This window comes from Aphidius gifuensis, linkage group LG1, assembly GCF_014905175.1.
Source record: "Aphidius gifuensis isolate YNYX2018 linkage group LG1, ASM1490517v1, whole genome shotgun sequence".
Lineage (NCBI taxonomy): Eukaryota > Metazoa > Arthropoda > Insecta > Hymenoptera > Braconidae > Aphidius > Aphidius gifuensis.
In genome coordinates, this window is record NC_057788.1 from 24272255 (window position 1) to 24295513 (window position 23259).

General features: G+C 24.0%; 1 protein-coding gene across 1 annotated transcript in view; it reads right to left on the reverse strand.

Moving 5' to 3' along the window:
• The window catches only part of LOC122856020 (RNA-binding protein Musashi homolog Rbp6-like), an 88303-nt gene extending 65631 nt beyond the window's left edge, over positions 1-22672 (reverse strand). Inside the window, exons 1-2 of the mRNA XM_044157786.1 lie at positions 22569-22672; positions 3526-3594 (exon numbers count right to left, since the gene is read on the reverse strand). The gene's annotated coding sequence lies outside the window, so the exon portion shown is untranslated. The remainder of the gene's footprint in view (positions 1-3525; positions 3595-22568) is intronic.
• Positions 22673-23259: the final 587 nt, after the last annotated feature.

Below are 23259 nucleotides of genomic sequence, written 5' to 3' on the forward strand. Positions count from 1 at the left end.
AGGGATTTTCAATTTCGATATAAAAAGAAAGAAAAATTTTACAATAAAAAAAAAAAATAATAATAACAAAAAAAAAAGGTATTTTTTTTTAAATATTGAAATAGACTTTGTACAAAATTTTACACAGCTTTCAATGAGTATTCAAATTTAATTAAATTATGAATTTAACATGCATTGAATTGTATTTTAAAAATTTGACTGTAAAATCAATATAACCAAGCAGTAAATAAAATTTACCAATGAATAAACCAACTACCAATAGCACCAATAGTTATTTTAAAAATAAAAAACCCTATAGCTAATCAATGAACATTTAATATCAACGCTACCAAATCAATGAAATTTATATTTACAATTGATACAATGAATAGAGTATATCACTTTTTTTTGTGCAACGAAATATCAACAATTTAAAATATAATTCATGACACGCGACTCATTTTATTTTTTTATTTTATATATGATCTCACTGAATGGTCACGAAATTCACAAATAATTCATCTATCCAATATTTGTTTACATATTCATTCATTACCCTATTTATAATTTATTAGTATCATCAAAATATATCAACATTCAACCAAACATCAAATCACCAATTGATTTTTCTTTATTAATAATTTTTTAATTGTTTTAATTTGCATTTTACGAAGGATTAAAATTTTTTATAACAAAAAAAAAACAAAAATGAAAATAATGTATTAACGATAAATAAAACTATTAAAATAATGTTATCGATAAATTTTAATATAAAGTATTAAATTTTAGTTGTTAAAGAATTTCAATGGCAATGAGAAATAGTTTAGTTGAAATTTCTGTCCTCGTTTTGTGTTTATCAAATGGCTACTATTCTAACCGACCCCCCGAAATTGTGTTGCAGTCATAGAACAAAGAGAGAGAGAGAGCACTCATGCCACCAACAACGATGACATTGGTAATGTTGGTTACAGCATGATGGTATTTGTAAATTCCGGATCTATATATATACATAAACACAGATTCAATACCAACATATAAACTATCATCGCACATTATAATTCAAGAGAGATGGAAAGAGAAATAAAGAGAGAGAGAGAGTTAAACACACGAGTTATCTCTGCCGCTGACTGCCACATCCACCAGGTCTAGGTAATCCATAATCACCGGCCTGAACATATCTCTATATAGGCATGTACACAATGTCTATATATATATATCTATAGATCTATGTATCCTGAATACATGACTACACACAATGCACCCAGACATTAACAAAATCAACTTACATACATATATAAATATATAGATATTAATATACACACACACATGCTTTACCAAACTATATAACGAAATTGATATATCCCCTAGCTTGCATACTTCGATTCAATACAGGGGTTACTAATATTCGATAACTCATAAACCCACCCTGATATACAATTTTATTTTTTTTTTTTATTTTTAGATTTTCCTGGAAAAAAAAAAAAAAAAAAATAACTAACTTTACAGAGATAAATGATTCATTGCATAGTTTTGTTCATGGATAATAACGTTGAAACAAGTCTATGAAAGGTTTGACAAATTATGGCGAATTGAAAAGCTTATTTTAACTTGACAATTTCAATGAGGATAACGAGTTAATACTTTTTATTGTATACCGACTGAATAACCATTGATAAATACTTTTTAAATCTTTTTTTTTTTTTTTTATATATAATGTTAATTCATAAATCTATTAATTATAAATTAATTATTGAATACTTTGAGGCTACTTTATAGTATATTTTTTTACATTTTAATTTATATTGAATCAATGAGTTTAGAATATTATTTCATAATTTAATTTATTCTCTATAATTATTGAATTAGAAAGACAAATTTAAATACTATATTATTTAAATTATTAATTTAATGTATATATAATAATAAAAATATTAAATATTATTATTCATTTTGAATTATAAAATAAAGCTCTAATAACTTTTTTTTTTTTTTCAAATAACAACCCCTAATAGTTCTATGTATAAAATCGAAAAGCTCTGTGATTTTTTTTTTTTTTTTAATCTTTCAATTTTTAAGAGGACTACAGTGTAGACAGTGTACATCTGTATTATACACCTAGTGGTAAAAAGAAAAGAAAAAAAAAGACAAGTAGCTTGCTCTCGATTCACTTTATGCATCTCTGTTTCGAGTTTCAAGACCACCTTATGTATTCAGGAAAGCATATAACACAGAAGGAAGTGAATTTTAGAGGGAAAAAAAACTCCACTCATCCTCCAGAGATACAAGACTCTCAAGTTGTCGTGGTGAAAAAGGTATGAGGTTTACTGAATTCTACTTGTTCCCACCACCCAAGTTACTATCTAAATCCCTTTTGGTCCTTCTCTTTCTACTTGCCATCAAACACTTTGAAGACTTTGATGAAATTTCTCGACTTTCTATACTCTGTTTTCTGATGGTTAGTAAAATTTATCATTCTATAATACTAATCATCGTCAAAAAGTTAATTTTAAATGATTTAAATAATTTATATTTAATTTACTTGTTTTTATTTCTTTCAATGTTTAATTAGATGAAAAAAAAAAAAAAAGTAAATGTTACTATCGATCGTAAAGACGAAAAAAAAAAAATAATAATATCGAGGCCATGATAGTTTTAGTTTTTTTTATTTATTTATTTATTATAAATATATAAAAAAATTTTTTTTTTTCTTGTAAAGAGGACATTTGTATTGAGAAGTATATTCTGAGATAGAAAGCAAAAAATACGATCTGTGTTGTGCCAAAGTAAGCTCAAGGTATGAGGTTGAAATGAATGGCAGAATGAACAGAAAGAGAAAGAGATATATAAATACGAATGAAGGAAAGAATATAAAGGAAGAAAATAAGAGAGCTTTCAAATGTCTTCAACAACCCCCAAACAGAAATAGTCATAAGAACAAGAAACCAAGAAAACTGGTATATATATATGTTCAATGATATAAGGAGCTCAACTGGAACATTGCCAGGTGAAAAATACAACCATCAACTTGTAACCAAGATACACAACAAAAAATACAAAAAAATAAAAATAAAAACGACGTTTTTTGTAACATAAGAGCATCCGATTACATTCATGCATATATATATTCGTATATCAGTTTATTTTTATTTATTTTTTTTTCCTTATTCAAGTGACATACGAGAATGAAGTTTCGACATATTACCTCAGACAAATAAAAATTATTAAACAACATCCGCATATGTTATTTCATTTATTATTTCAAGTATAGCTATTACGTATTGTAATAATTTTTTGCATATTAAATACCTTTTTTATATATAAAAATAAAAAAAATAAAAAATATGGAAAATAATTTTAATACTTTAAATTAACTACCCTTTTTTTAAATAATTAATTGTTATTTAATTAATTAAAAAATTTATATTTATAATGTTTTTAATAAATGGGTTTTAATAAAGCTTAATCAAATGAAAAATACTTTAAACGATGCAAAATAAGTTTGATAATCTGAAAATAAAAAAAAAATAGATAAAAAAAAAAACTCACTTTTTACTGAAGTTGACGATGAAAATTCCTGATTCGTGATTAATTCTGTAGTCCGTCTTTTAAAAATTTCTGCAACAATAAATAAAAAAAAAAAAATTAAATTAATATTTTTAGTATAAAAAACAAATTAACTAGTTTACTAAATTTTACAAAAATATTTCAAATATTAAATTGACTTAAAAAATAATATAATTTAAATTTAAATTATTAAATTTTTAGAGTATCATAAACTAGACACTTTGAACCAAGCAGACATTGTTGTATCACAAAGACACTATCAATGTGCATTGTCATGAAAAAAGTTAAAAAAAATTATTCATATATCCATACAGGAAAAAAATAAAAAAATAATAATCAATACATGGAAATATTGTTTTCAGGTATTCACTTTGAAGAGGATAAAAAAAAAAAGCAGTGTTTTTTTTTTTTTTATTAGTCGATGCTATTGGAATTATGTATCAATAGTAGAACGTGTTTGGACTATGAAAAAAAATTTGAAATTTCATTGTTGAAAGACTCTCGTCAGTATTAAAGAGTCTTGTATGAAATACCACATAAACAAAAGTATTATATATGCGTGTGTTTTCAAGCTGCAACAAATATGTTTAGATAAAAAAAAAAATACAAACTAATATTATAATAAAAGTTTGAGTGGACTTATATCAGGGAAAATACTTCGAAAACTATTTAAAAGAAAATACAAAGACGCAAGCAGTATAGTTTTTACTTTGGCAGGTGACAACATTGTCTTTTCAAATTTTCCTAACTGACATTACTCTCATCACTTTAAAATCCTCTCTATACTTTCTCTATTTTATCAGAGTGTGTTTATATATATATATATTAACACAATACATATACAACAAGTGCAAGTTTTGACAAAGACATATTACATGTTACAATAAAGCTCATTGCAACATCAAAGTACATCCCATTTACCATCATTCATGCATTCATCAAAAATTTTTGAAATGTTTTCTTTTTGATTGTTATTTTTCGTTTTTTTTTTTTTTTCTGTTTTTAACTTTGAAATATACAAAACATAAACACAAAAAAAATACTACCCTTGAAATGGTACTTTACATTATAATTGTCAAAGTGCCTTTTTTCTCTTTACAGATTTTTTTTTTCTTATGCCTATAATGTTGCAACGTGACAATATCCATAAAGCACAAGAAAAAAAAAAAATAAAAAATAATCAACATTAAAATATAAAACTGAGAATAAATTTAAAAAGAAATTTTTTTTCATACAAAAATGAATATTAACAAATATTACATAATAAAAATAAGAAAAAAAAATTTGTAAAACATGCTTAATCAGCAAGAACCAAGCAGACACCTGCTTCAAATATGAATAAACAAAAAAAAAAAAACAATAGAGATTCGCACAAAAATTGGTACGAGGTATATCGGTAACAAGAAATTTCTTTCTTTAACCTTACTTGAGTGTGTATATCCATTTAGCCATAAAATCGACTGTAAAAATGTCTACTCTAGCAAAATTACGTCTCAAAAATGCACCCTCTCTCTGTACATAGCTGATACGGTGTGAACATATATACATTTTTTTCATTTTTATTTTATAGAATAATAATATCACGAGATATTTTTACGATCTGAGAAAAAATAAAGACGAGATAAATACATATACTTGAATAATAATAATGAAAAAAAAAAAACCAAAAAGTATATTGTTAAAAAAAAAAATAAATAAAACGCCAAAAGTAGAGTATCACTTATAATAACTTTTACAAAACTGTATATATATGAATGAATGACCCGATGAACTCATTTACTTTAAAGTTGTTTTATTTGTTCGCAACGACTTGATATATCCTTTCTTTCTTTCTTTGCTTTTCATCATATAAATTTCTTTTTTTTTTTTTTATTTTATTTTTTATTAGTTAAAAAGTATTCTAGCAATATTTTACGACAGAAACAATGAGGGTTAAAATAAAAATCATAAATAAAAATGCACGAGGAGGAACACCCTAGTATATATATGTATATATGGAAGACCCTTTTTTTTTGCCTGAACGATGAGTGAAAACCCTCATTAGTATACAGATTGAAGCTGCATGTTACCTCTTAAGAGTAGATAATGAGAACCTGGTGAACTGGCAGGAGCAAGTGGATGAAAAAAAATTAAAAAAAAAAAAAAACTAGTCAAGGCAAAATACACACATACATTTAGTTTGGTAAAAGGGGTTTGAAAAAGAGTAAGGGTAAGAGTTGGCCAGATGACGTTGCTAAGAATATTTCGCATCCCTTTTCATGTTAACTGATAAGAAGAAGATGAAGTTCTGGCCTATCTCCAACGCACGATTGAGCCCAGTCACACTAAATCATCGATTAACGTCTCGTTAGGCTAAATACATTCTTTTTTTTTTTTTTTTTTTTTTCAACTCATCTTTTACCTTTTAAGAAAATATAATCGAGATTAACAAAATAAAATTTTTAAGAAAGAAACAAAAAAATATTTAACATCAACTCATGCAGAAAGATCACTAAATTTTGATTAAATTTAATATAAATTTTCAATTTATCCATTACCATTATAATATATATATATAAAAGAATTTTATTTCATTTTTATTTTTTAAACACCGGAAGTTATTCAGTCTAAATTTAACACAAAAGAAAGAGACAAAATATACATACAACTACTAGTCACAGTTAATGATGTGTTAATAATAAAAGCATTACCATTCCCCGTTGCTGGGAAATTGAAATTGGAAAACGTGATAGTTTGATATTTTTTTTTTTGTTTTATAAAAATGGGAAAGTAAAGAAAAATTTCATTGAAAAAAAAGAAAATAATGATGATGTGATGTCAAGAAGAAGTAATGTTTGTTTTAAAGAATTCAAATTATTTTTTTTTTTTTCAAGATATTCAAGTTAAATTTTTCTATTTTTTATTCTATATATAAAGTAATTATAAATGAATTACATAGATGACCTATTGATACTGTATTGGGTCAATTTATGATAAATTAGAAAAACGAGATATCCATAAAAAATGATAATTTTTATTTTATTTTTTATGTATATATATATCCTAAAGCTATTCTCATTTTTTAGGGAGCTTTTAAAAAAATTTTCACAGACATAAAACACACACCCTGACATATATGTATATATAGTTTTACGATGATAAGATTAAAATGACCTTAAAAAAAAAAGTTTTAACTTTTTATATATGCTTAGTTTCATGAGCAACACTGAAACAACCACTAACTTTTTCTTAATTCCATCGTCACTATTATTTTTCTACTTTTAGCTGTCAGTAAATTTTGTTGAAGTAGATCTTTTCAAAGAAAATAATATACATAAAACTTAATTTACATTTGTTGTAAAATATACTTTTTTTTTTTTATATTAAATTCATTGTCTACAAAATTGTGTAAACAAAATAAAGATAAAAAATAAATAAATACAAAGAAAACCTAAACAAATATATAAATGATAAAGTCAAGAAATACAATCACAAGAATCACACACAATCACCATCACTTTCTTAAAGCTTTAAATTTTCAAGAAAATGTAAATTCCATTAAACTTTCAGAATATAACAACAGCAGGTAATGTCGTCCAAGAGTATAGCCATAAACTCTACTTTCAACCCAGCACGTACGTTTTAATTGAAACTACATTTTGACTTAAAAACCAACTCAGTATTACTTGTATATTTTATATTTACAATTTAGAGAGTTAATATAAAATGAAAATAATAAAAATGTATATATAAAGTAAAACAAAAAAGACTATTGTAGTGATATACAGTCGAGCTTGTTAACCTTAAAAAAGGCAATAAACTTTATTTGATAATAAAACAAAAAATATATATAGTATTTTTGAATAAAACTACTGTGCATATTGTTCATTAATCATCAGTCATTTGCTCACATATGACGCACATTAAATTATCAATGCATTTAATAATTATAAATTTTAAAAATAACCCTTTGACTAAAAATATATATTGACTCACAACAACAATGACAATAAAAAACTTGAAAACTTGATTTGTCCAAGTCTCACATCCCTATCAAATGAAAACTTTATATATATTTTGAAAGGCGAAACCAAAGTATCGACAGTTTCTGACGTTGAGATTATTGATTATATATGATTTTCATTTTTTTTTTTTTTACCATGTCATATAGATATTTATGTATATATTGGTAATTTTATAATAAGAACAACAATAATAATAGAAGCTAGCATGATTTTTGACTTTACACCTTTTTATATGCCATATACTTATAGCGTATAGTATAATGCATTTTATAAAGTGCTATATGATAATATATACATATTTACTTGTAATATAACACAACAACACACTCACATGTACTATTCAGTAAAAGCCATTCTACCTTGTATTATGCATTTCACCACAAAGTTCGTTAATCATCCTGAGTTGAAGTACCAGCTGGTGCGAACGATCTAACCAAACCTTGTCATGGCCCTAATGGCTGCCAATATAAGGACATGTTGGTGTCAATAAAACACTGTATGTATATTTTAAGTTATAAAATTAAATATATATAAAAAATATATATATATCCTCAACTAACTAACTAGTAAAATGATGAATATGTTTAAATAAATATACAAAGATAATCAATAATACAATTCAATTAATAATCTTGATATTTAGAACTTTTCTTAAATATCCAACAACAAGTAAAAAAACATAAATATAAAATATTTTTCACCCTACTTTATTCTATCATGCAAAAAACATCAACAGCTGTCCTCAGCATTTCATCGTATCGCATTATATATACAGCAAAAGCTCATCCAAGTGCCTCTAAGAGGTATAGAGAATAGGGAAAGATGATAAAGATAGAAATATAAAAATAAAAAACAAAAAAAAAAAGCTATATAGTGTATATATATTTTTGAGCTTAGTCAGGACTATGGTAATGCAAGGACTCGACTTGTCAGCCACTTCAAAATCACAAGTGCAAGCAGGATTCGATTTTATGTATCGCCACATTCTATTTTGTGCTTTAGTTTAGATGAAAAATTATTCTGTCAAGAGATTGAGAAGAAGAAGAAGAAGAAGCAAAAGCATAAACTTGACACATTCCAAGTTAAATTCTATATTTATATATATACAACTCATTGTCTTTCTTTTATTGTTTTTTTTTTTTTCTTGTACACTGCAGATGATGATAAAAATGGATTACATGGTTGGAATATGTCTACTATATACTATTTGCCAAGACATTTTCTTGGCAAGATTATTTTGGCATGTAAAGACAAATCAATAAACATATATGCTGCAACCAAGCATTAAATTGTATTAATAATTTTATAATAATTTTCAATGATGATAATGATTATATGTAAAGTGATATAAGAACACTGTTTCTGAGCTAATTGTTAGTGAGAATAATATCAAGTAAATTGTTATATATATATTTTGAAGACAAGGTTGTATCTCAATTCAATATCCTCATCAACAGAGAATCATCAAGCTACGCCAACTTCAGTTAGATTATTGTCTATATATCTAAAGTCTATTCTTACTATCGGATTAAGTTATATATATATATACATATGATATACTATTGTATCAAGGATTTGCACAAACTTGTATACAGTATCTTTGATAGATCAGAAACAAGCCTTTCCAGACACGCACCAAGTACTTATAATACAACTAAACCACCACTTATACATCCCCTATACTCTTGTGAGTGTGTATATATATACATACATCATCTCCAATGACTCTTCTTCTTCTTTTTCTTCTTTTACTACTACTATATTATAACTATAAACCATTTGCACAATATCTCCTTCATTTTCTTATTCCTCAACGTAATACGCCCAGATAATAACCGTCTATGTATACATTTATATACCACCTGAGACAATTTTTTTACGATATAGTTTTTAAAACTAAAAAAAAAAAAAAATTTTTAAAAAACTTGAAACATTCAATGTCTTTTTCTTTCTGTGGTATAAGTTTTATTATTATTTTTTCTAGATGCAGCAAATCGACCACTTGACATTTTCAAACAACTTTAGACTTGTGCACGAATAAAGAATAAAATAAATAATAATAAAAAATAAAAAAAAAATACCAACAAGATGGAATAAAAAAGTCGTAGTTGTGGAAAAAAGTTTTATTTTTGGGTTTGTATTTGTTTTTAAAAAAAAAAATCCTGGATCATGATAATAGTAATTTTATTATTTTTTAATTTACTTTATTTTTTTTTTCTTTCATTTTGAGAATGTAGAATGAGCAAACTTTAGTGAATATACATTATTTATATAAAAAAAAAAAAAAAAAAAAAACCGTAAGTATTTCAAGAATGTCTTATTAAAAGTTGAAAAAATAAAAGTAAAAAACTAAAAAAATTAAATCAGTTTTTATATATGTATGAAATTATTTTAAATTAATGATAATACTGTCGGTTTTTTTTTATTTTTTTTTTATTTTGTTTGACCAGAATCAACGGGTGTTAAATATATAAAATTATGACAAAATAAATCATAAAAGTTGTGAAGAATAAAAGCGACAAGAGCAGCAAGTATATTGAAGCATCCAGAAAATATTGAAGTACCAAACTGTATAACAGATCATATAAGATGAAAAGACAGGGATGAGGACACTAGGGGTTGACTAGTTCTCTTTTTATATATATATATGATTTTTTTATTTCATTTTATTTTATTTTTTTGCTATCAAGCGACGTCGAACACGAAAGGGGCGGCGATAAACTTCACAAACAGGTCACAAGGGGACCACCGGTCGTTCGTCATAGCAAGTATAATCCAAAGCACTGAAACTACTACTACTACCATCTATATACACACTATATACCAAACATAAACGTTGAAGTCATTGAAATATCAAGCAAAAGACTTTTGTTCTACTATTTCTCCACTTGATTTTCAAAACCATTAAAATATCCACAATAAAAGCTTTCAAATTCATATACACACAGACACAGACACTAAAAATTTTCAAAATAATTTACCAATTATTGTTTTTTATATTATATATTTTAATTTTATATATGCACTTTAGTAGATTAAGAATGTTTGGATCAGACATTTTAGCAAAACTTTTCAATGAATGAAAATTATTGAACCATTATATATTTACTGCTTTTATAATAATAAATTTTCAAAATTATCGATGCACTAATGACCTATCGTTAAATATTATATTCAAAAATTAAGTTTTTAAGAAATTTAAGTTTGAACATTAAACTCATTCATTGTTGTTATCATTTATTACCATCGTAAAAACCAGTAATTTTTTTTTTTTTTATATATTTTTTCTTGATGCCAACATTTTCTTTCCATTTTCAAAGTTTAAAAACTCAAACCGACGTAATAGATAAGAGGAAAAAAAGAAGGTGAGAAATAAATGAAAGTGAAGAGTAAAAAAAAAAAAAGATTAAATGGAAGGTGTAACGTTCGTAGTAAAGTTTCTTCGAGTAGAAAGCACCAAGAATTGCCCTGTCTATTGCAATTTTACTTAAGAGTGACATTCATAAAGATAAATTGAATTTAAAAAATCAATTGATGACAAAAAAAAAAAAAAAAATTAAAAATATATACATCTCGTTGAGAGTGCTTTTTTTTCATTTCATATATATATTTTTTTTTCCATTACTTAATTGCCTATTTATCGATAAAAAAATTTAAAAAAAAAAAAACATTTCTCTCGCTTATTAAATGTTCAATATGAATTTTTTTTTCTATTTTTTTTTTTTTTTTCTAACTTTAGCTGACCAGAGGATATTATACTATTAAATTAATTTCCGAATAACCAGGTCAGTCGAATCTATATACATATACTTTCTTGTAATAAAATTACAGGGTTATTTCAGATTGAATATTAAATTTTTTTTTTTTTTATTTGAATAATAAACTGCGTTAAAACAAAATAATAAAAAAAAAATTAAAATCAATTATACTTGTTTAAATTACTTGCGAATATTAAAAAGATGAATAATTTTTTCATAAAATGATAATTGGCAATTGACTATTGTATCATATCACTGAAGCTACATTTATTAATTGCCAATTAATAAACAACTTGAATATCAATAAAAATTCATTCTCAATTATTTTTTTTTCTTTATCAAGCGTACTTTTATATTATTACCATTATTTTATTTACCCTTCAGACAAAAATCATTCCATTCATATTTAACATTTAATAATTTTTTATTAAATTATAAAATAGAGTGTCAATTGTATAACATCAATATAATATTTTGTTTTTATTATGATAATACAATAACACTTTACGATAAATAAATCATTAAAAAAAATACAAAAAAAAGGTTTATATAAATTTTAATTAAACTAATAAATTAAATGTATATAGCTAAAGTCAAATAAACACTTGTTAAAATGACAAAAAATATAGTTTAAAAAATATAAAATATATTTTTACACTTTTGAAATGTCAATATATATAGTTATATATACTGAATAAAAATAAACGTTTTATGTTACATGAAAATCGTAACTCATGATTGTTGAAATATCCTATATAGAGTGTATATCGATTTTATCAAAAGAAGATCTTTGTTTTACAATGTTACTTAACTTGGCCAAGCACACCCAAGACACATCATAATGTATCTGTGCTTATTTTCTAGCTAGCCTTGTAAAAATATCTTTTAAACGTAAATCCATATAATCACAGGGTATATGACAGTTTTTTTTTTTTTTTCATCTAAACTTCAAAATGGCAATGGTTTTTTTTCTTTCTTTTTTTTTTTTTGTTACTACTTCTTTTATACCTACACATTTTACTCGACTTTTTGGATTTTTATGTATTGTCACTTTTAGAAACTTTCATCAGTCAACAATACGTACTGAAGTAAACGAAAAAAAGTACAGAAAAAAAAAAATTTCAAACAAAAAATAACGTTGGACAATCCTTGATCGTCAATCTTCCTGAATACCCGAATTCGAAGCATGTCCAAAAACGAAAAAAATAAAATAAACTTTTTTATGTGTATACGTGTATGTGTTTATATGGGTCGACTTTTCATACCCCTTGCCGCGAATTAATCTCACCAAACAACGTACCTGACGAGCCATCAGAAAGCCTGATATTTCTAGCCAATTACAGTGACCAACGTTAAATTATTTTCTTCTTCAATTGGTCACACAATATAATATAATAGCCAAAAAGTCATTAAACAATGTCACTAAATTTACTAAATTATTATCCATAATAATAGTAATAGTAATAATAATAATAAATTAGATGTCAGTTTTGATAACTTGTCATGTATATATATCAAGTGATATAAAGAGAAAATAGTCAGACATTTATCTACTTATGTCAAGACTTAAACAGATAAAATTATAATGCATGAATAATTGTGAATCAAAATTGTATCAGACTTGATGCGTATACTGAAAACTTAAGATATTGTTTGAAACCACAAAATCTTACTTCTATTATTATCTCTTATATATATATTTTACTTTTACCCAACTTATTTCATAAAAAAAAAAAAAAAAAACAAGATGTAAAGTTTTTAAATTTTCATTGTCATAATAAATATGATATCTGGCTTTTATATAACTGCAGGATAATTTTATATTATTAAATTTTTTATTTTATAAATTTATTTAATTTGTTAGAAAAGCTTTTATATAAAAGATGAAAAGAAAAAAAAAAGACATAAAGCTTAATTGTATTAATGCAATTAAAAAAAATTTATGATATACTTTTGAAGCTATCAATTTGTGGTGTTAAAAATTATTTAATTTATGTATATTATTTACTTTTTTTTTTTTTTTCTATTTTATGTACTTTTATTTGTTGTGGGTTTTAGTATGTGTGTGTATAGGAACAACCGGTGGCTTTTACGATCAAACTGAGCGAGTAACTTGCCTAGAGGGATGTAGTTTACTCTGTAACCAATGGCACGTCATCATGCCTGGTAATAAACTAACATATAACGATAAAGCGCCGGAATTAATCGAAAATCTACTCACAACTATTTGCAATTTATAAATTATATAATGTATGTGTGTGTGTGTGTTGTTGTTTATATATATTTTTGTCTTTCACTTTTCTATCGTGTCAACTCTCTTAAAAATAATACTATATATATTTTCTTCAATGAAACATTTTCACTGTATTTTATTTATACATATTTGTACTTAAATATTCAAAATTACCATAGCATAGTGTGGCACTGACTTAACTTAACTCACTCGAGTTACTGAAAATTAGAATTTCACACGGATCGTATAATATTAACTAGCTTGAAAAAGCATCTTAAACAATCTGATTTTAATTTTTTAATATTCAAATAATAAAAAAAAAAAAAAAAACTGTTTAAATCATGCAAACAAATTTACTACGAGAAAAATTATATTTTAATATACTAAAAAATTTAAATAAAAATAAATTTCTATGTAAGAAAATTATATGAAAAAAATAAAACACAAAAGTCACGTAATATCTTTTTTTTTTTTTCAAGCTTTTACTCAATTTTTATATTTTTTTTTTTTTTGCATCAATAATGGTACTGACACGCAAAACAAACAATTTCCAGACGAAAAAAAATTAAAGAATACTTTTTGAATATTTTTATCGAAATGATAATTTTTATTAAAGAATAATAATAAAATTTAAAAATATAATCAAGATATATTTTTATATTTTTCTTTTTTTTTTTGTTTTCAATATAAAATTTAGTAAATTTTTTTTTTTTTTTACCTATTTAAAATAAGCCTTGAATTTTATGTAAAAAAAAAATATAACTAAATAAATATACGAAAGCTTTAGTTTCACTCTAACCATTTTATTCTAATATAGCATATTTTTTTGTTCATGCACGTTTTGGCCAATTTATTAATATTTTTTTTATTTGTGGATAAAGAACTTTTGTATTAAAGTATATACTTGTACATTCCATAGATATATTTTTCATATCATATAAAAATTTTGTTTGAGCGTCAGAGAAAAAGAAGATATAGAAAAAAATATTTTACAAAAAAAAAAAAACAACAAAAAACAAGTATTCGAATATCTCAAAACTTTGGCAATAGTCCTTGGCTGTGCTTTATATTCCTAAAAAATTTTAGGGTTTTTTTTTTTTTTTTATAAAATGTATGTGTTGTCCAATATGGGGTCTTCTACAACAATGTCATTCCTACATGATACTGTCATAATTTAAATCTCATAATAAAATATATTTACTTTTAAAAATAAAAATTTTTTATGCATAAATAAATCAATGTTTTTTTTTTTTATTGCAAAAATCATTGTTATATATATTTATGATATAAAAATTTTATTTTTATGATTTTATTTTTTTTTTTTATAATGTACATTAACACAAAGGTAAAAATCAAAATGTAATCTGTACCACGGTCGACTGAATACATGCGGCGTTAGAATTTGGTAAAATCATATATACTACTGAGTATAGAGTTAGTCTAGGAGCTTTGCCAGAGCGTGACGATAAACATTTCACATTGTTCCACATCTCTCTCTCTTTTATATAATATTCTATCATGCAGTATATACATTTACGAACAAATATATATTTGTACAGTTATTCGCAAGCTCAAGTATCACGCAAGCATCACAGTCATCATTTTTTTTTTTTTTTTTTTTTCTACTGTACCATAGCATTAATTTTTTTTATTTATAATACATATATATCTATAACTAGAAATGGTAAAAAAAAAGATGATAAATAAATTGTGAAAATCTGCTTAAATGAAAAATAAAAAAAAGAACACAAACGGCATAAAAAGTTTCTCATTAAAGTGGTGAAAATATTATTTATGAAGATAATAGTATAGAAAAAAAAAAATGAATTGAATTGTATTAAAATGAATTATCGAACGTTTATTATTATTATTATATAGAAAGGAAATTATATTTTATTCACTTCTTCTGTCTGAATGATTTTATAATTTTTTTATTATTCACGCTTTTTTATATATCATTAATTTAATTTTTTTTTTTTTTATTATCTAAGCTTTTTAGCTGCATTTAAGAAATTAAATATGACCAAGTACTCGTTAATTGAGTAATTAAATGTACACGATTGTCTAGCTAATCCAACCATTATATTGAGTTCCAAAAATAAACTATAATATACGGTCATTCCATTAAGCATTTAAATTGAATAAAATTAATGGTACTTATATATATATTTATTTTTTGTTTTTTATTATAATAAAAAAAAAAAAAATGTTAATCTCACATGAATAGAATATAGAATTTAATTTTTTTTTTTTTCATTAATTTTTACTATATTATATTAAAATATTTAACAAAGACTAAATATGTGAAGACGTGTGCCAGTATTTTAACGAATTTATTTATTGGTCACAAATAAATCAGAATGACGAACATTGGTACAATTTAATTTGACACTTGAGAATCTTTCTCTTTCTCTTTCATTTTACTTGACTTAAACGTTTGCTTAATAACATTCCACCAATTCATTGCCTACTATATAACAAACTTAGTATTGTATATATCCTCGGACAAAGTTATATGCTTCCTTCATCTACATCGTCTTAAACCAACGGAATCTTGTCAGTTATAGCTCTCGTGATGAATGAGACTTTATATTTTTTTCAATTTTTTTTTATTTTCAACACATATCTACTGTCTTTCTCAATACCCCCCTTCAACTGACTAACCAACCTGAGCAATTAATTTTGTTATTTTAACAGATGAAAATTCCAAAACCGCTGTAATATTTAATCAACCAAATGTTGTTGAAATTTCACTTAAATTTCCGAACAATATATAACGATGTGCATTTTATGAACAAAAAAAAAAGAGTAATAATAAAAACAAAATTTCCACAAATATTATTCTCATTGAGGTCATGTTTTTTATATATGAAAAAAAAAATAATTTTTTTTTTTAAATTTTTATTTTCATTTTGATATTCTCTATCGATTTCACGTGCACATGACAGTTAACAAACAAGCAAAAAAAAAATATATATATACATAAAAAAAATAATAATAATTCAAAGCAAAAAAATAATAGCATAAATCGTTTAACGTCATAGATCTATTTTCGTCGATGGCAGCCTAGACATGATGATGCATGCAGAAAATAATATTTAAAAAAAAAGGCAGAAAACACAGAGTTTTTACACTGCTATATTGTGGATATATATATAAGCAATGATGATGTGTAGTGAGAAAAGCTAACGTGAGAGGATATTTCTCTCTATGTTCATCCATGCTTGTGACATACTAGAGTGCAAGAGGAGAAGAGACCAAGGGTGTTAAAGCTCTTTGTGAGTAGCTTTGACTGTTCAAGCGTTTAGTCCTAGCTAGAATGATGCTCACCATCGACCTCAACTTTATTTATTTTTTTTTTATTTTTTTACCCCAAGTAACACTTATTTAATCATCATGTTTAACTAACTACATTTTTATTTACTTTTTTTTTTATTCTATTTCATCGTAATTCAATCAAAATTGGAAAATTTAAAATTTATATAAATTCACTAGAGAGACGATTCTTCAATTTCCATGATTATTTAATGAACTTGATGAGATTTAAAATACTCTCAATGGAGTTTGCTTTTTTTTTTTTTATTTTCTTATATATATATAAAACATTGGACATTGAAAAATATAGCTGAGGTGTTGACTATTCTGGTCTAATGATTTGAAATGTAATAAACACGCAAGAGAATGAAAAACAATAAAAAAAAAAAATAAAAATAAAGAGTAAAGTGAAATTGGTGGATTCGATGGCATCTGAAAACAGCCACAATTCTAATAATTGGGGTTGTTGATCCCTGAGGCCTTTCTAATCCAATTCCCTATCGTCTTGTGACAAATTTAATCTCGTCTTTTTATACTATATATATCGAATGATTTTTTTTATTTTTTTTATTTTTTTAATCTTGTTTTTCGTTTAACCGTAGGAAAAATGACTCAACATTTTTTTCTTATTTGAAGAAACCTGATAAAGGTGGAACGCAAGTATAAGAAAATATTGCTACCGTCATTTTGTTACAGTCTTTTTTTTTTTTCTTTTATATTTTATTCGTTATATATATTTTCCGGTCAAATATCAAGTAGTAGTAGTAGCTATAGTGTTTTAAAGTTTGAAAAAAAAAAAAAACATTCAACATATTTAAACAAAGTTACAGTCAAATAAGAAACGACAGTGTTTAATATCCTCTCTAGGGTATAACTTTCTTGTTTAACTTATAACAATATATATAAACCAAGTCTTATATACTCATCATTTGTCTTTCACTGTTACAGTGCATTTATACTTTTTGTTCATTTTATTATTATATTTTAATTTTATTTTTTTTATTATTATTATACTATATTTGAAAGTTAAAATTCAAGTTGCATAGTCGTCTTGGTGATTTACAGTAAATTCAACGTCGAAACACGACCTTTTTTTTCGCTTCAAATATATATATATATTTTTTCTATTTTATTCATTTTCTCTACTGTTTCAGTCTTTATAAAATGACCCATGCAGATGTTATACACAATTACGTTAACCCGACGCTTTTATTTAATCCAAGCGACGACTTATGCGATGCCACGTTACGCATACCAACTGTGTAATTAAAACCAACTGGGTAATTCAATGTTTTTATACATACAACATTTATTTTATTTTTATTTTACTTGTTTTTTTTATTTATTTATTCATTTTTTTTTTTTTTTATTATTTCAACTAGTGTCAAATGTTGAGTTATTTTTTTTTTTTTTTTATAAATAGTCCGATTTTTCTTTATGTTAATCAACTATAATAACTACCTTAATATTTTATCATTTAAAGAAACTTTTAATCAATTTTAATTTAATTATTCAACAAGTAGAATCAATGTTGATAAATTAGATTTTTTTTTTTTTTTTTAAATTTCAAACGAAAGTAGATAAATTGGTAGATTGTCTGGTGAATTTTAAATTATTATATTTTTTTTTTCTCGTTATTTGAAAAAAAAAAAATCTTATCTTAATAATAATAAATAAAATGTCAATGTCAAAGACGTATAGTAAGTGCTTTGTTTCAGAATTAAAAAGAAAAAAAAAAAAAAAATTTATTTAAATAAATAATTCTTTAATCAAATTGAAACAAAAAAAAAAAAAAAAATAAGAATAAATTTTTTATTTGATAAATTTTATACGACTTGATATATACTTGAGATAAAATTTTATTTTCATACAGTGATATTCTCATTTGTGATAAAAGTAAGTTTTACGTTTTTATTTTTCAAACAAATTGATGAATAGTTATAGATGTAAAAAGTATATCGATTTCAATGCTAAATTCCAGATGCCAGAATAAAAAAGCACAAACACACACACATAGAATTCTTTCTTTATTTTGTGATATATATATAAAACAGAAAATAAATGTAGGAAAACCGATGCCACCCAATCAGCACCCATAACGTCTGCATAGAAAATCCCTGTCACGTAAAGCCATAAGATGGCTATGTCGTGCCACGCGCCAGACAAGATAAAATAAAATAAAAAAAATAAAAGCTCAAAGGCAAATCCAAGTATTTCGAATCTCTGGGATTGTTTTCGACCATGTTTTGTCACGACAAGCTATGAAAATATATGTACAACAGAAAAAGAAAAGGAAAAAAAATCTCTTGAATTTATTTTTATTATACAGGTAATAATTTTTTTTTTTTCACCTTATTTTATATAAATGTTTATTTTGAATTTTTAAAATTATATTTTCAATTTTATATTTTTATTTAAATAACTATGTAAATTTTTCAACACGACTTTTACTTGTAAAAAATTTTTCCCATGTATTTTTTAAAATTTAAAATGATTAAAAGTGATTGAAAAATCAATAAATATAGTACATATTGTTAAGTAAAAATAGAAATAAATATAATAATAATATTGAAATCAATAATTAAAAAAAAAAACTAGCAATATAAAAAATAAAAACAAAGTAGAAAAAATTTATATCTAAAAAAGTATTTAACCAATAAATCAATATAAAGTTTATTATCCATTTTGTATTCGTGTCTATAACCTCATACAAATAATACACAAGATTTTATAAATACTTTTACCATTTCTTGTCAAACCGTAATAAAAAATTTATTGAAAAAAAAAAAATAACCAAATAATAATAATAATAATAATGAAAATATACAAGAAAAAAATAATTACAAACTCAAGAGAGGATTAGTATCAGAAAAATCATGTTATCCAGCATTGAAAAAAAAAATTTAATAACTAACATACAATACACTGTATTTCAAAAAAAGAAAATAAAATAATGCAAACTCAGACTTGCAAATAAAACACCGTGAAACAAAGAGATGAAGAGATAAAAAAAAAAAAAAAAACGAAAAAATAAAACCTTAATAATTCTCATATTAAAACTCCAAACTACCCCCAATGCCAATCTTTCTGGATATAAATTTCTGTCCAATTTTTAACCCCATGTGTATATGCAACGATATATATAACTCGTATATTTTATTCACCATCAGCCATTTATTTATTTTTTCCATCAACATCAACTTCAAGCCAAAATGTAAAAAAAAAAAAAAAAAACACCACTAAATGAAAAGTCTCTTTACCCATCGTTATGTCCTATTAAAACAAACTATTATTATTTTTTTTTTATGTATATATCCATCAGCAATTTACGAGTTTATATAAATAAATAATAATAGAAAAAAACAAAATTAAACAAACCATAAATAAGAATAAAATAATCATTTTAAAAAATTATTTATCATAATTAATTATTTGTTTAATTATTATTGATAAATTATATGAAATAATTTAATAAATTTAAATATTTTTTTTTCAAGTGATAATGATGATAGAGGTGTGATGTAAATTTTCAAAAATTCAGTTGGAATCTCGGTTAAAGTTATGAGTCATAAAAAACAACGATCCATTAAGCAAAACCATTGAGGAAAAAGGGTTGATATAGATTTTAGTTTCGTTAAAAAAAAAAAGAAAAGGTATAGAGTAGTATCACGCCAGAATATAGTCTATATAAAATACTTAAACGAAGATCAGCTTATAAATCTTTACGACAAGGATACATATATATGATACCTTGTATGATAATAAAATAATAAAAATTATTATCAAGATAATAATTATATAACTACACTAACCAAAAAAATAAAATGAAACGAAAATAGTGAGTTAGGAAATAAATAAATAATAATAAAAATAATAAACAACGATAATAAATCGGATTAACAACATGTATGTAGTAATTGAATTTAGTTTGATTTGCATTGAGAAATTCAAGAAGGACAAAGTTACTTAAGCCCCTCGCAACAAGAAGCCACATAAGAAAATAAATAAAAAAATAATACATATTTGGTTTAGCGCCTTGTGGTCTTCTTCAGTAAAAAAAAAAAATAATAATAATAATGAAAAAAAATTGACAAAATTTAAGAAATAATAATATATTGTATGTTATGTGTCTGTGAATGAAACAAGATGTAATGAGGTAAAGAGATTTTTTGTTGTACCAGGTGTTACTGTTTAAAATTTTGTCATTTAAAATGCAATGGGTGTCTATGTGAGATATAATATATATAAAATGATATAATTTCCTGGTATAAATGTAACAAATTGTAAGCTATTTAATGTGGTTTATATAACCAAGAGTCTAATGAGCCAACCCACAACTAAACTAACACATGTGTTATTATTATTATTATTAGTGCATTATTAGTCAAGTAGTAGTCTAAGGTAAATGTCTAGTTTGAATCTCTAGGTATTAAATTTGATATGACGAGATTAAACCAGGGACAATTTAAGTCATTTGTTATTTTTATTTTTTATTTTTTTTTTCAAAAGATAAGCAATGTACTTAGACAAATAGTGGACATTTTAATATTCACACTAATAATAATAATTATAATTAACACTATTTAATTCTTGATAATAATAATTAGTAAAGTTATAATTATATTAAATTTAGTGACACTTTAAAAATTTAATATTGCAATTATTGTTAATATTAAATTAAATATATATTTTAAATAAATTATAAAAATAAACTTGCTTCATGAAACTTTGTGTCAATTTAACTTGTAAAATATTTAGGAAACTTTCCAAATTTTAAACTGCATATTATTCATGTCTTGTATTAATAATTTTAAGTTTTTATTCATATTTTTTTTTTTTTTTCAAGTATGATGATGATGTAATTATCGTCATTTAAAATAACTCAAAGTATAAAAATATATATATTTAATGATAAAAAAAAAAATCATATAATTTAAAAAAATAAAAAGAATCACGTGTTCAATGTTTACAATCACTCACCGGTGTTGAGCGTCACTTGTCACGTTGTTATTTTAATGATTTTATTTATTTTTTAAAATATTTTTTTTTTACTTAACAAGCTACTCATTATCGTCACAATAATAAGTCACTTGATTAACTCGTTAAAAAAATAAAAATAAACAATCACTTGAATTAAAAAAAAAAAAAAAAACAAATTTACCATGTGTTTCATTGTATTTGTATATACAAAATAATAAATACTGACAGCAATGGTATAAATATCGTTAAAACAATATTGTAATCATGTAAAAACGAAATTATATTATTAAAAATAATAATATAAATTTATCATTGTTAAAATGGCTTGATTGTTTTAATGAAAAATATGAAATATATGACACCATCAACGCGATACAATAACAGACAAAATCGGCGTATCTGTTGCGGTGTTGTTAAAAAACTGCAGTAAATAAATATGATGATAATTGACACTATACAACTGATCAACTAGTGCAACAAAATGGCCACCAATTGTACTTAATTAATACGACTAATTGAGCAATGTATATATCGTAATGCGAAGCACGTTAAAATGAGTATTTGTTGGAGCTCATAACACTCACACGATGACCACGAAGACAACGACCACGATGACTTATATTTTTTTTCTATTCAATTGTTGATAAACGTATTCAAGTCATGACAGTTATTTAATGCATGACAATTGAGATGAAAAAATCAAAATAAATATTATAAAAATTATCTAGTACATACATTTGATGACACCCATGGAGTCAAACAGGGTCAAAAAGACAGGACTCAACAGCAATGGCATTTTTAGTTTATCAAATTTTTATGTTCATAAAACTGCGTCAAGCTACTAAAAATAATAAAATAATTAGTAAATTAATAATTGAATATTTTTATGAGTTATTTTGTATTACTTAAATGAAAAAAAAAAAAATGATGATGTTGGGCAAATGTATATGTAATGCCAATTCGCCTACATCATACAAATGCATCAACATCAATAAAATAAAATTATTTATTACTCTTAAAATTATAATAATTAAATAGAGCATAAATTTTTGAGTAAAATTAAAATAAAAATTGATAATAAAACATACACTACGTGTTTGGAAAAAAAAATAAAAATAAAAAAAACTACAAGGTCAACCACCAAAGCCATGATTAACGACAAAAATAATTAAGTAATTCACTTTGATTTATAAATATTTATACACAAACATATTATTTAAACAACAAGCTTTCGAATGACTATATTTTAATAATTGATTTGAATTGATAAGTTATATATAAAAACAGATTAAGATGTGAAAATTATAGTAGCGTCTCTTTTTTTTACGAACGATCCGAACTGGCAGTGGGGGAATGGCGGTTAATACTCAATTGCAAATTCAGATACACAAATTGCAAATGGCGAATAAATCGCAATTTGCAAATG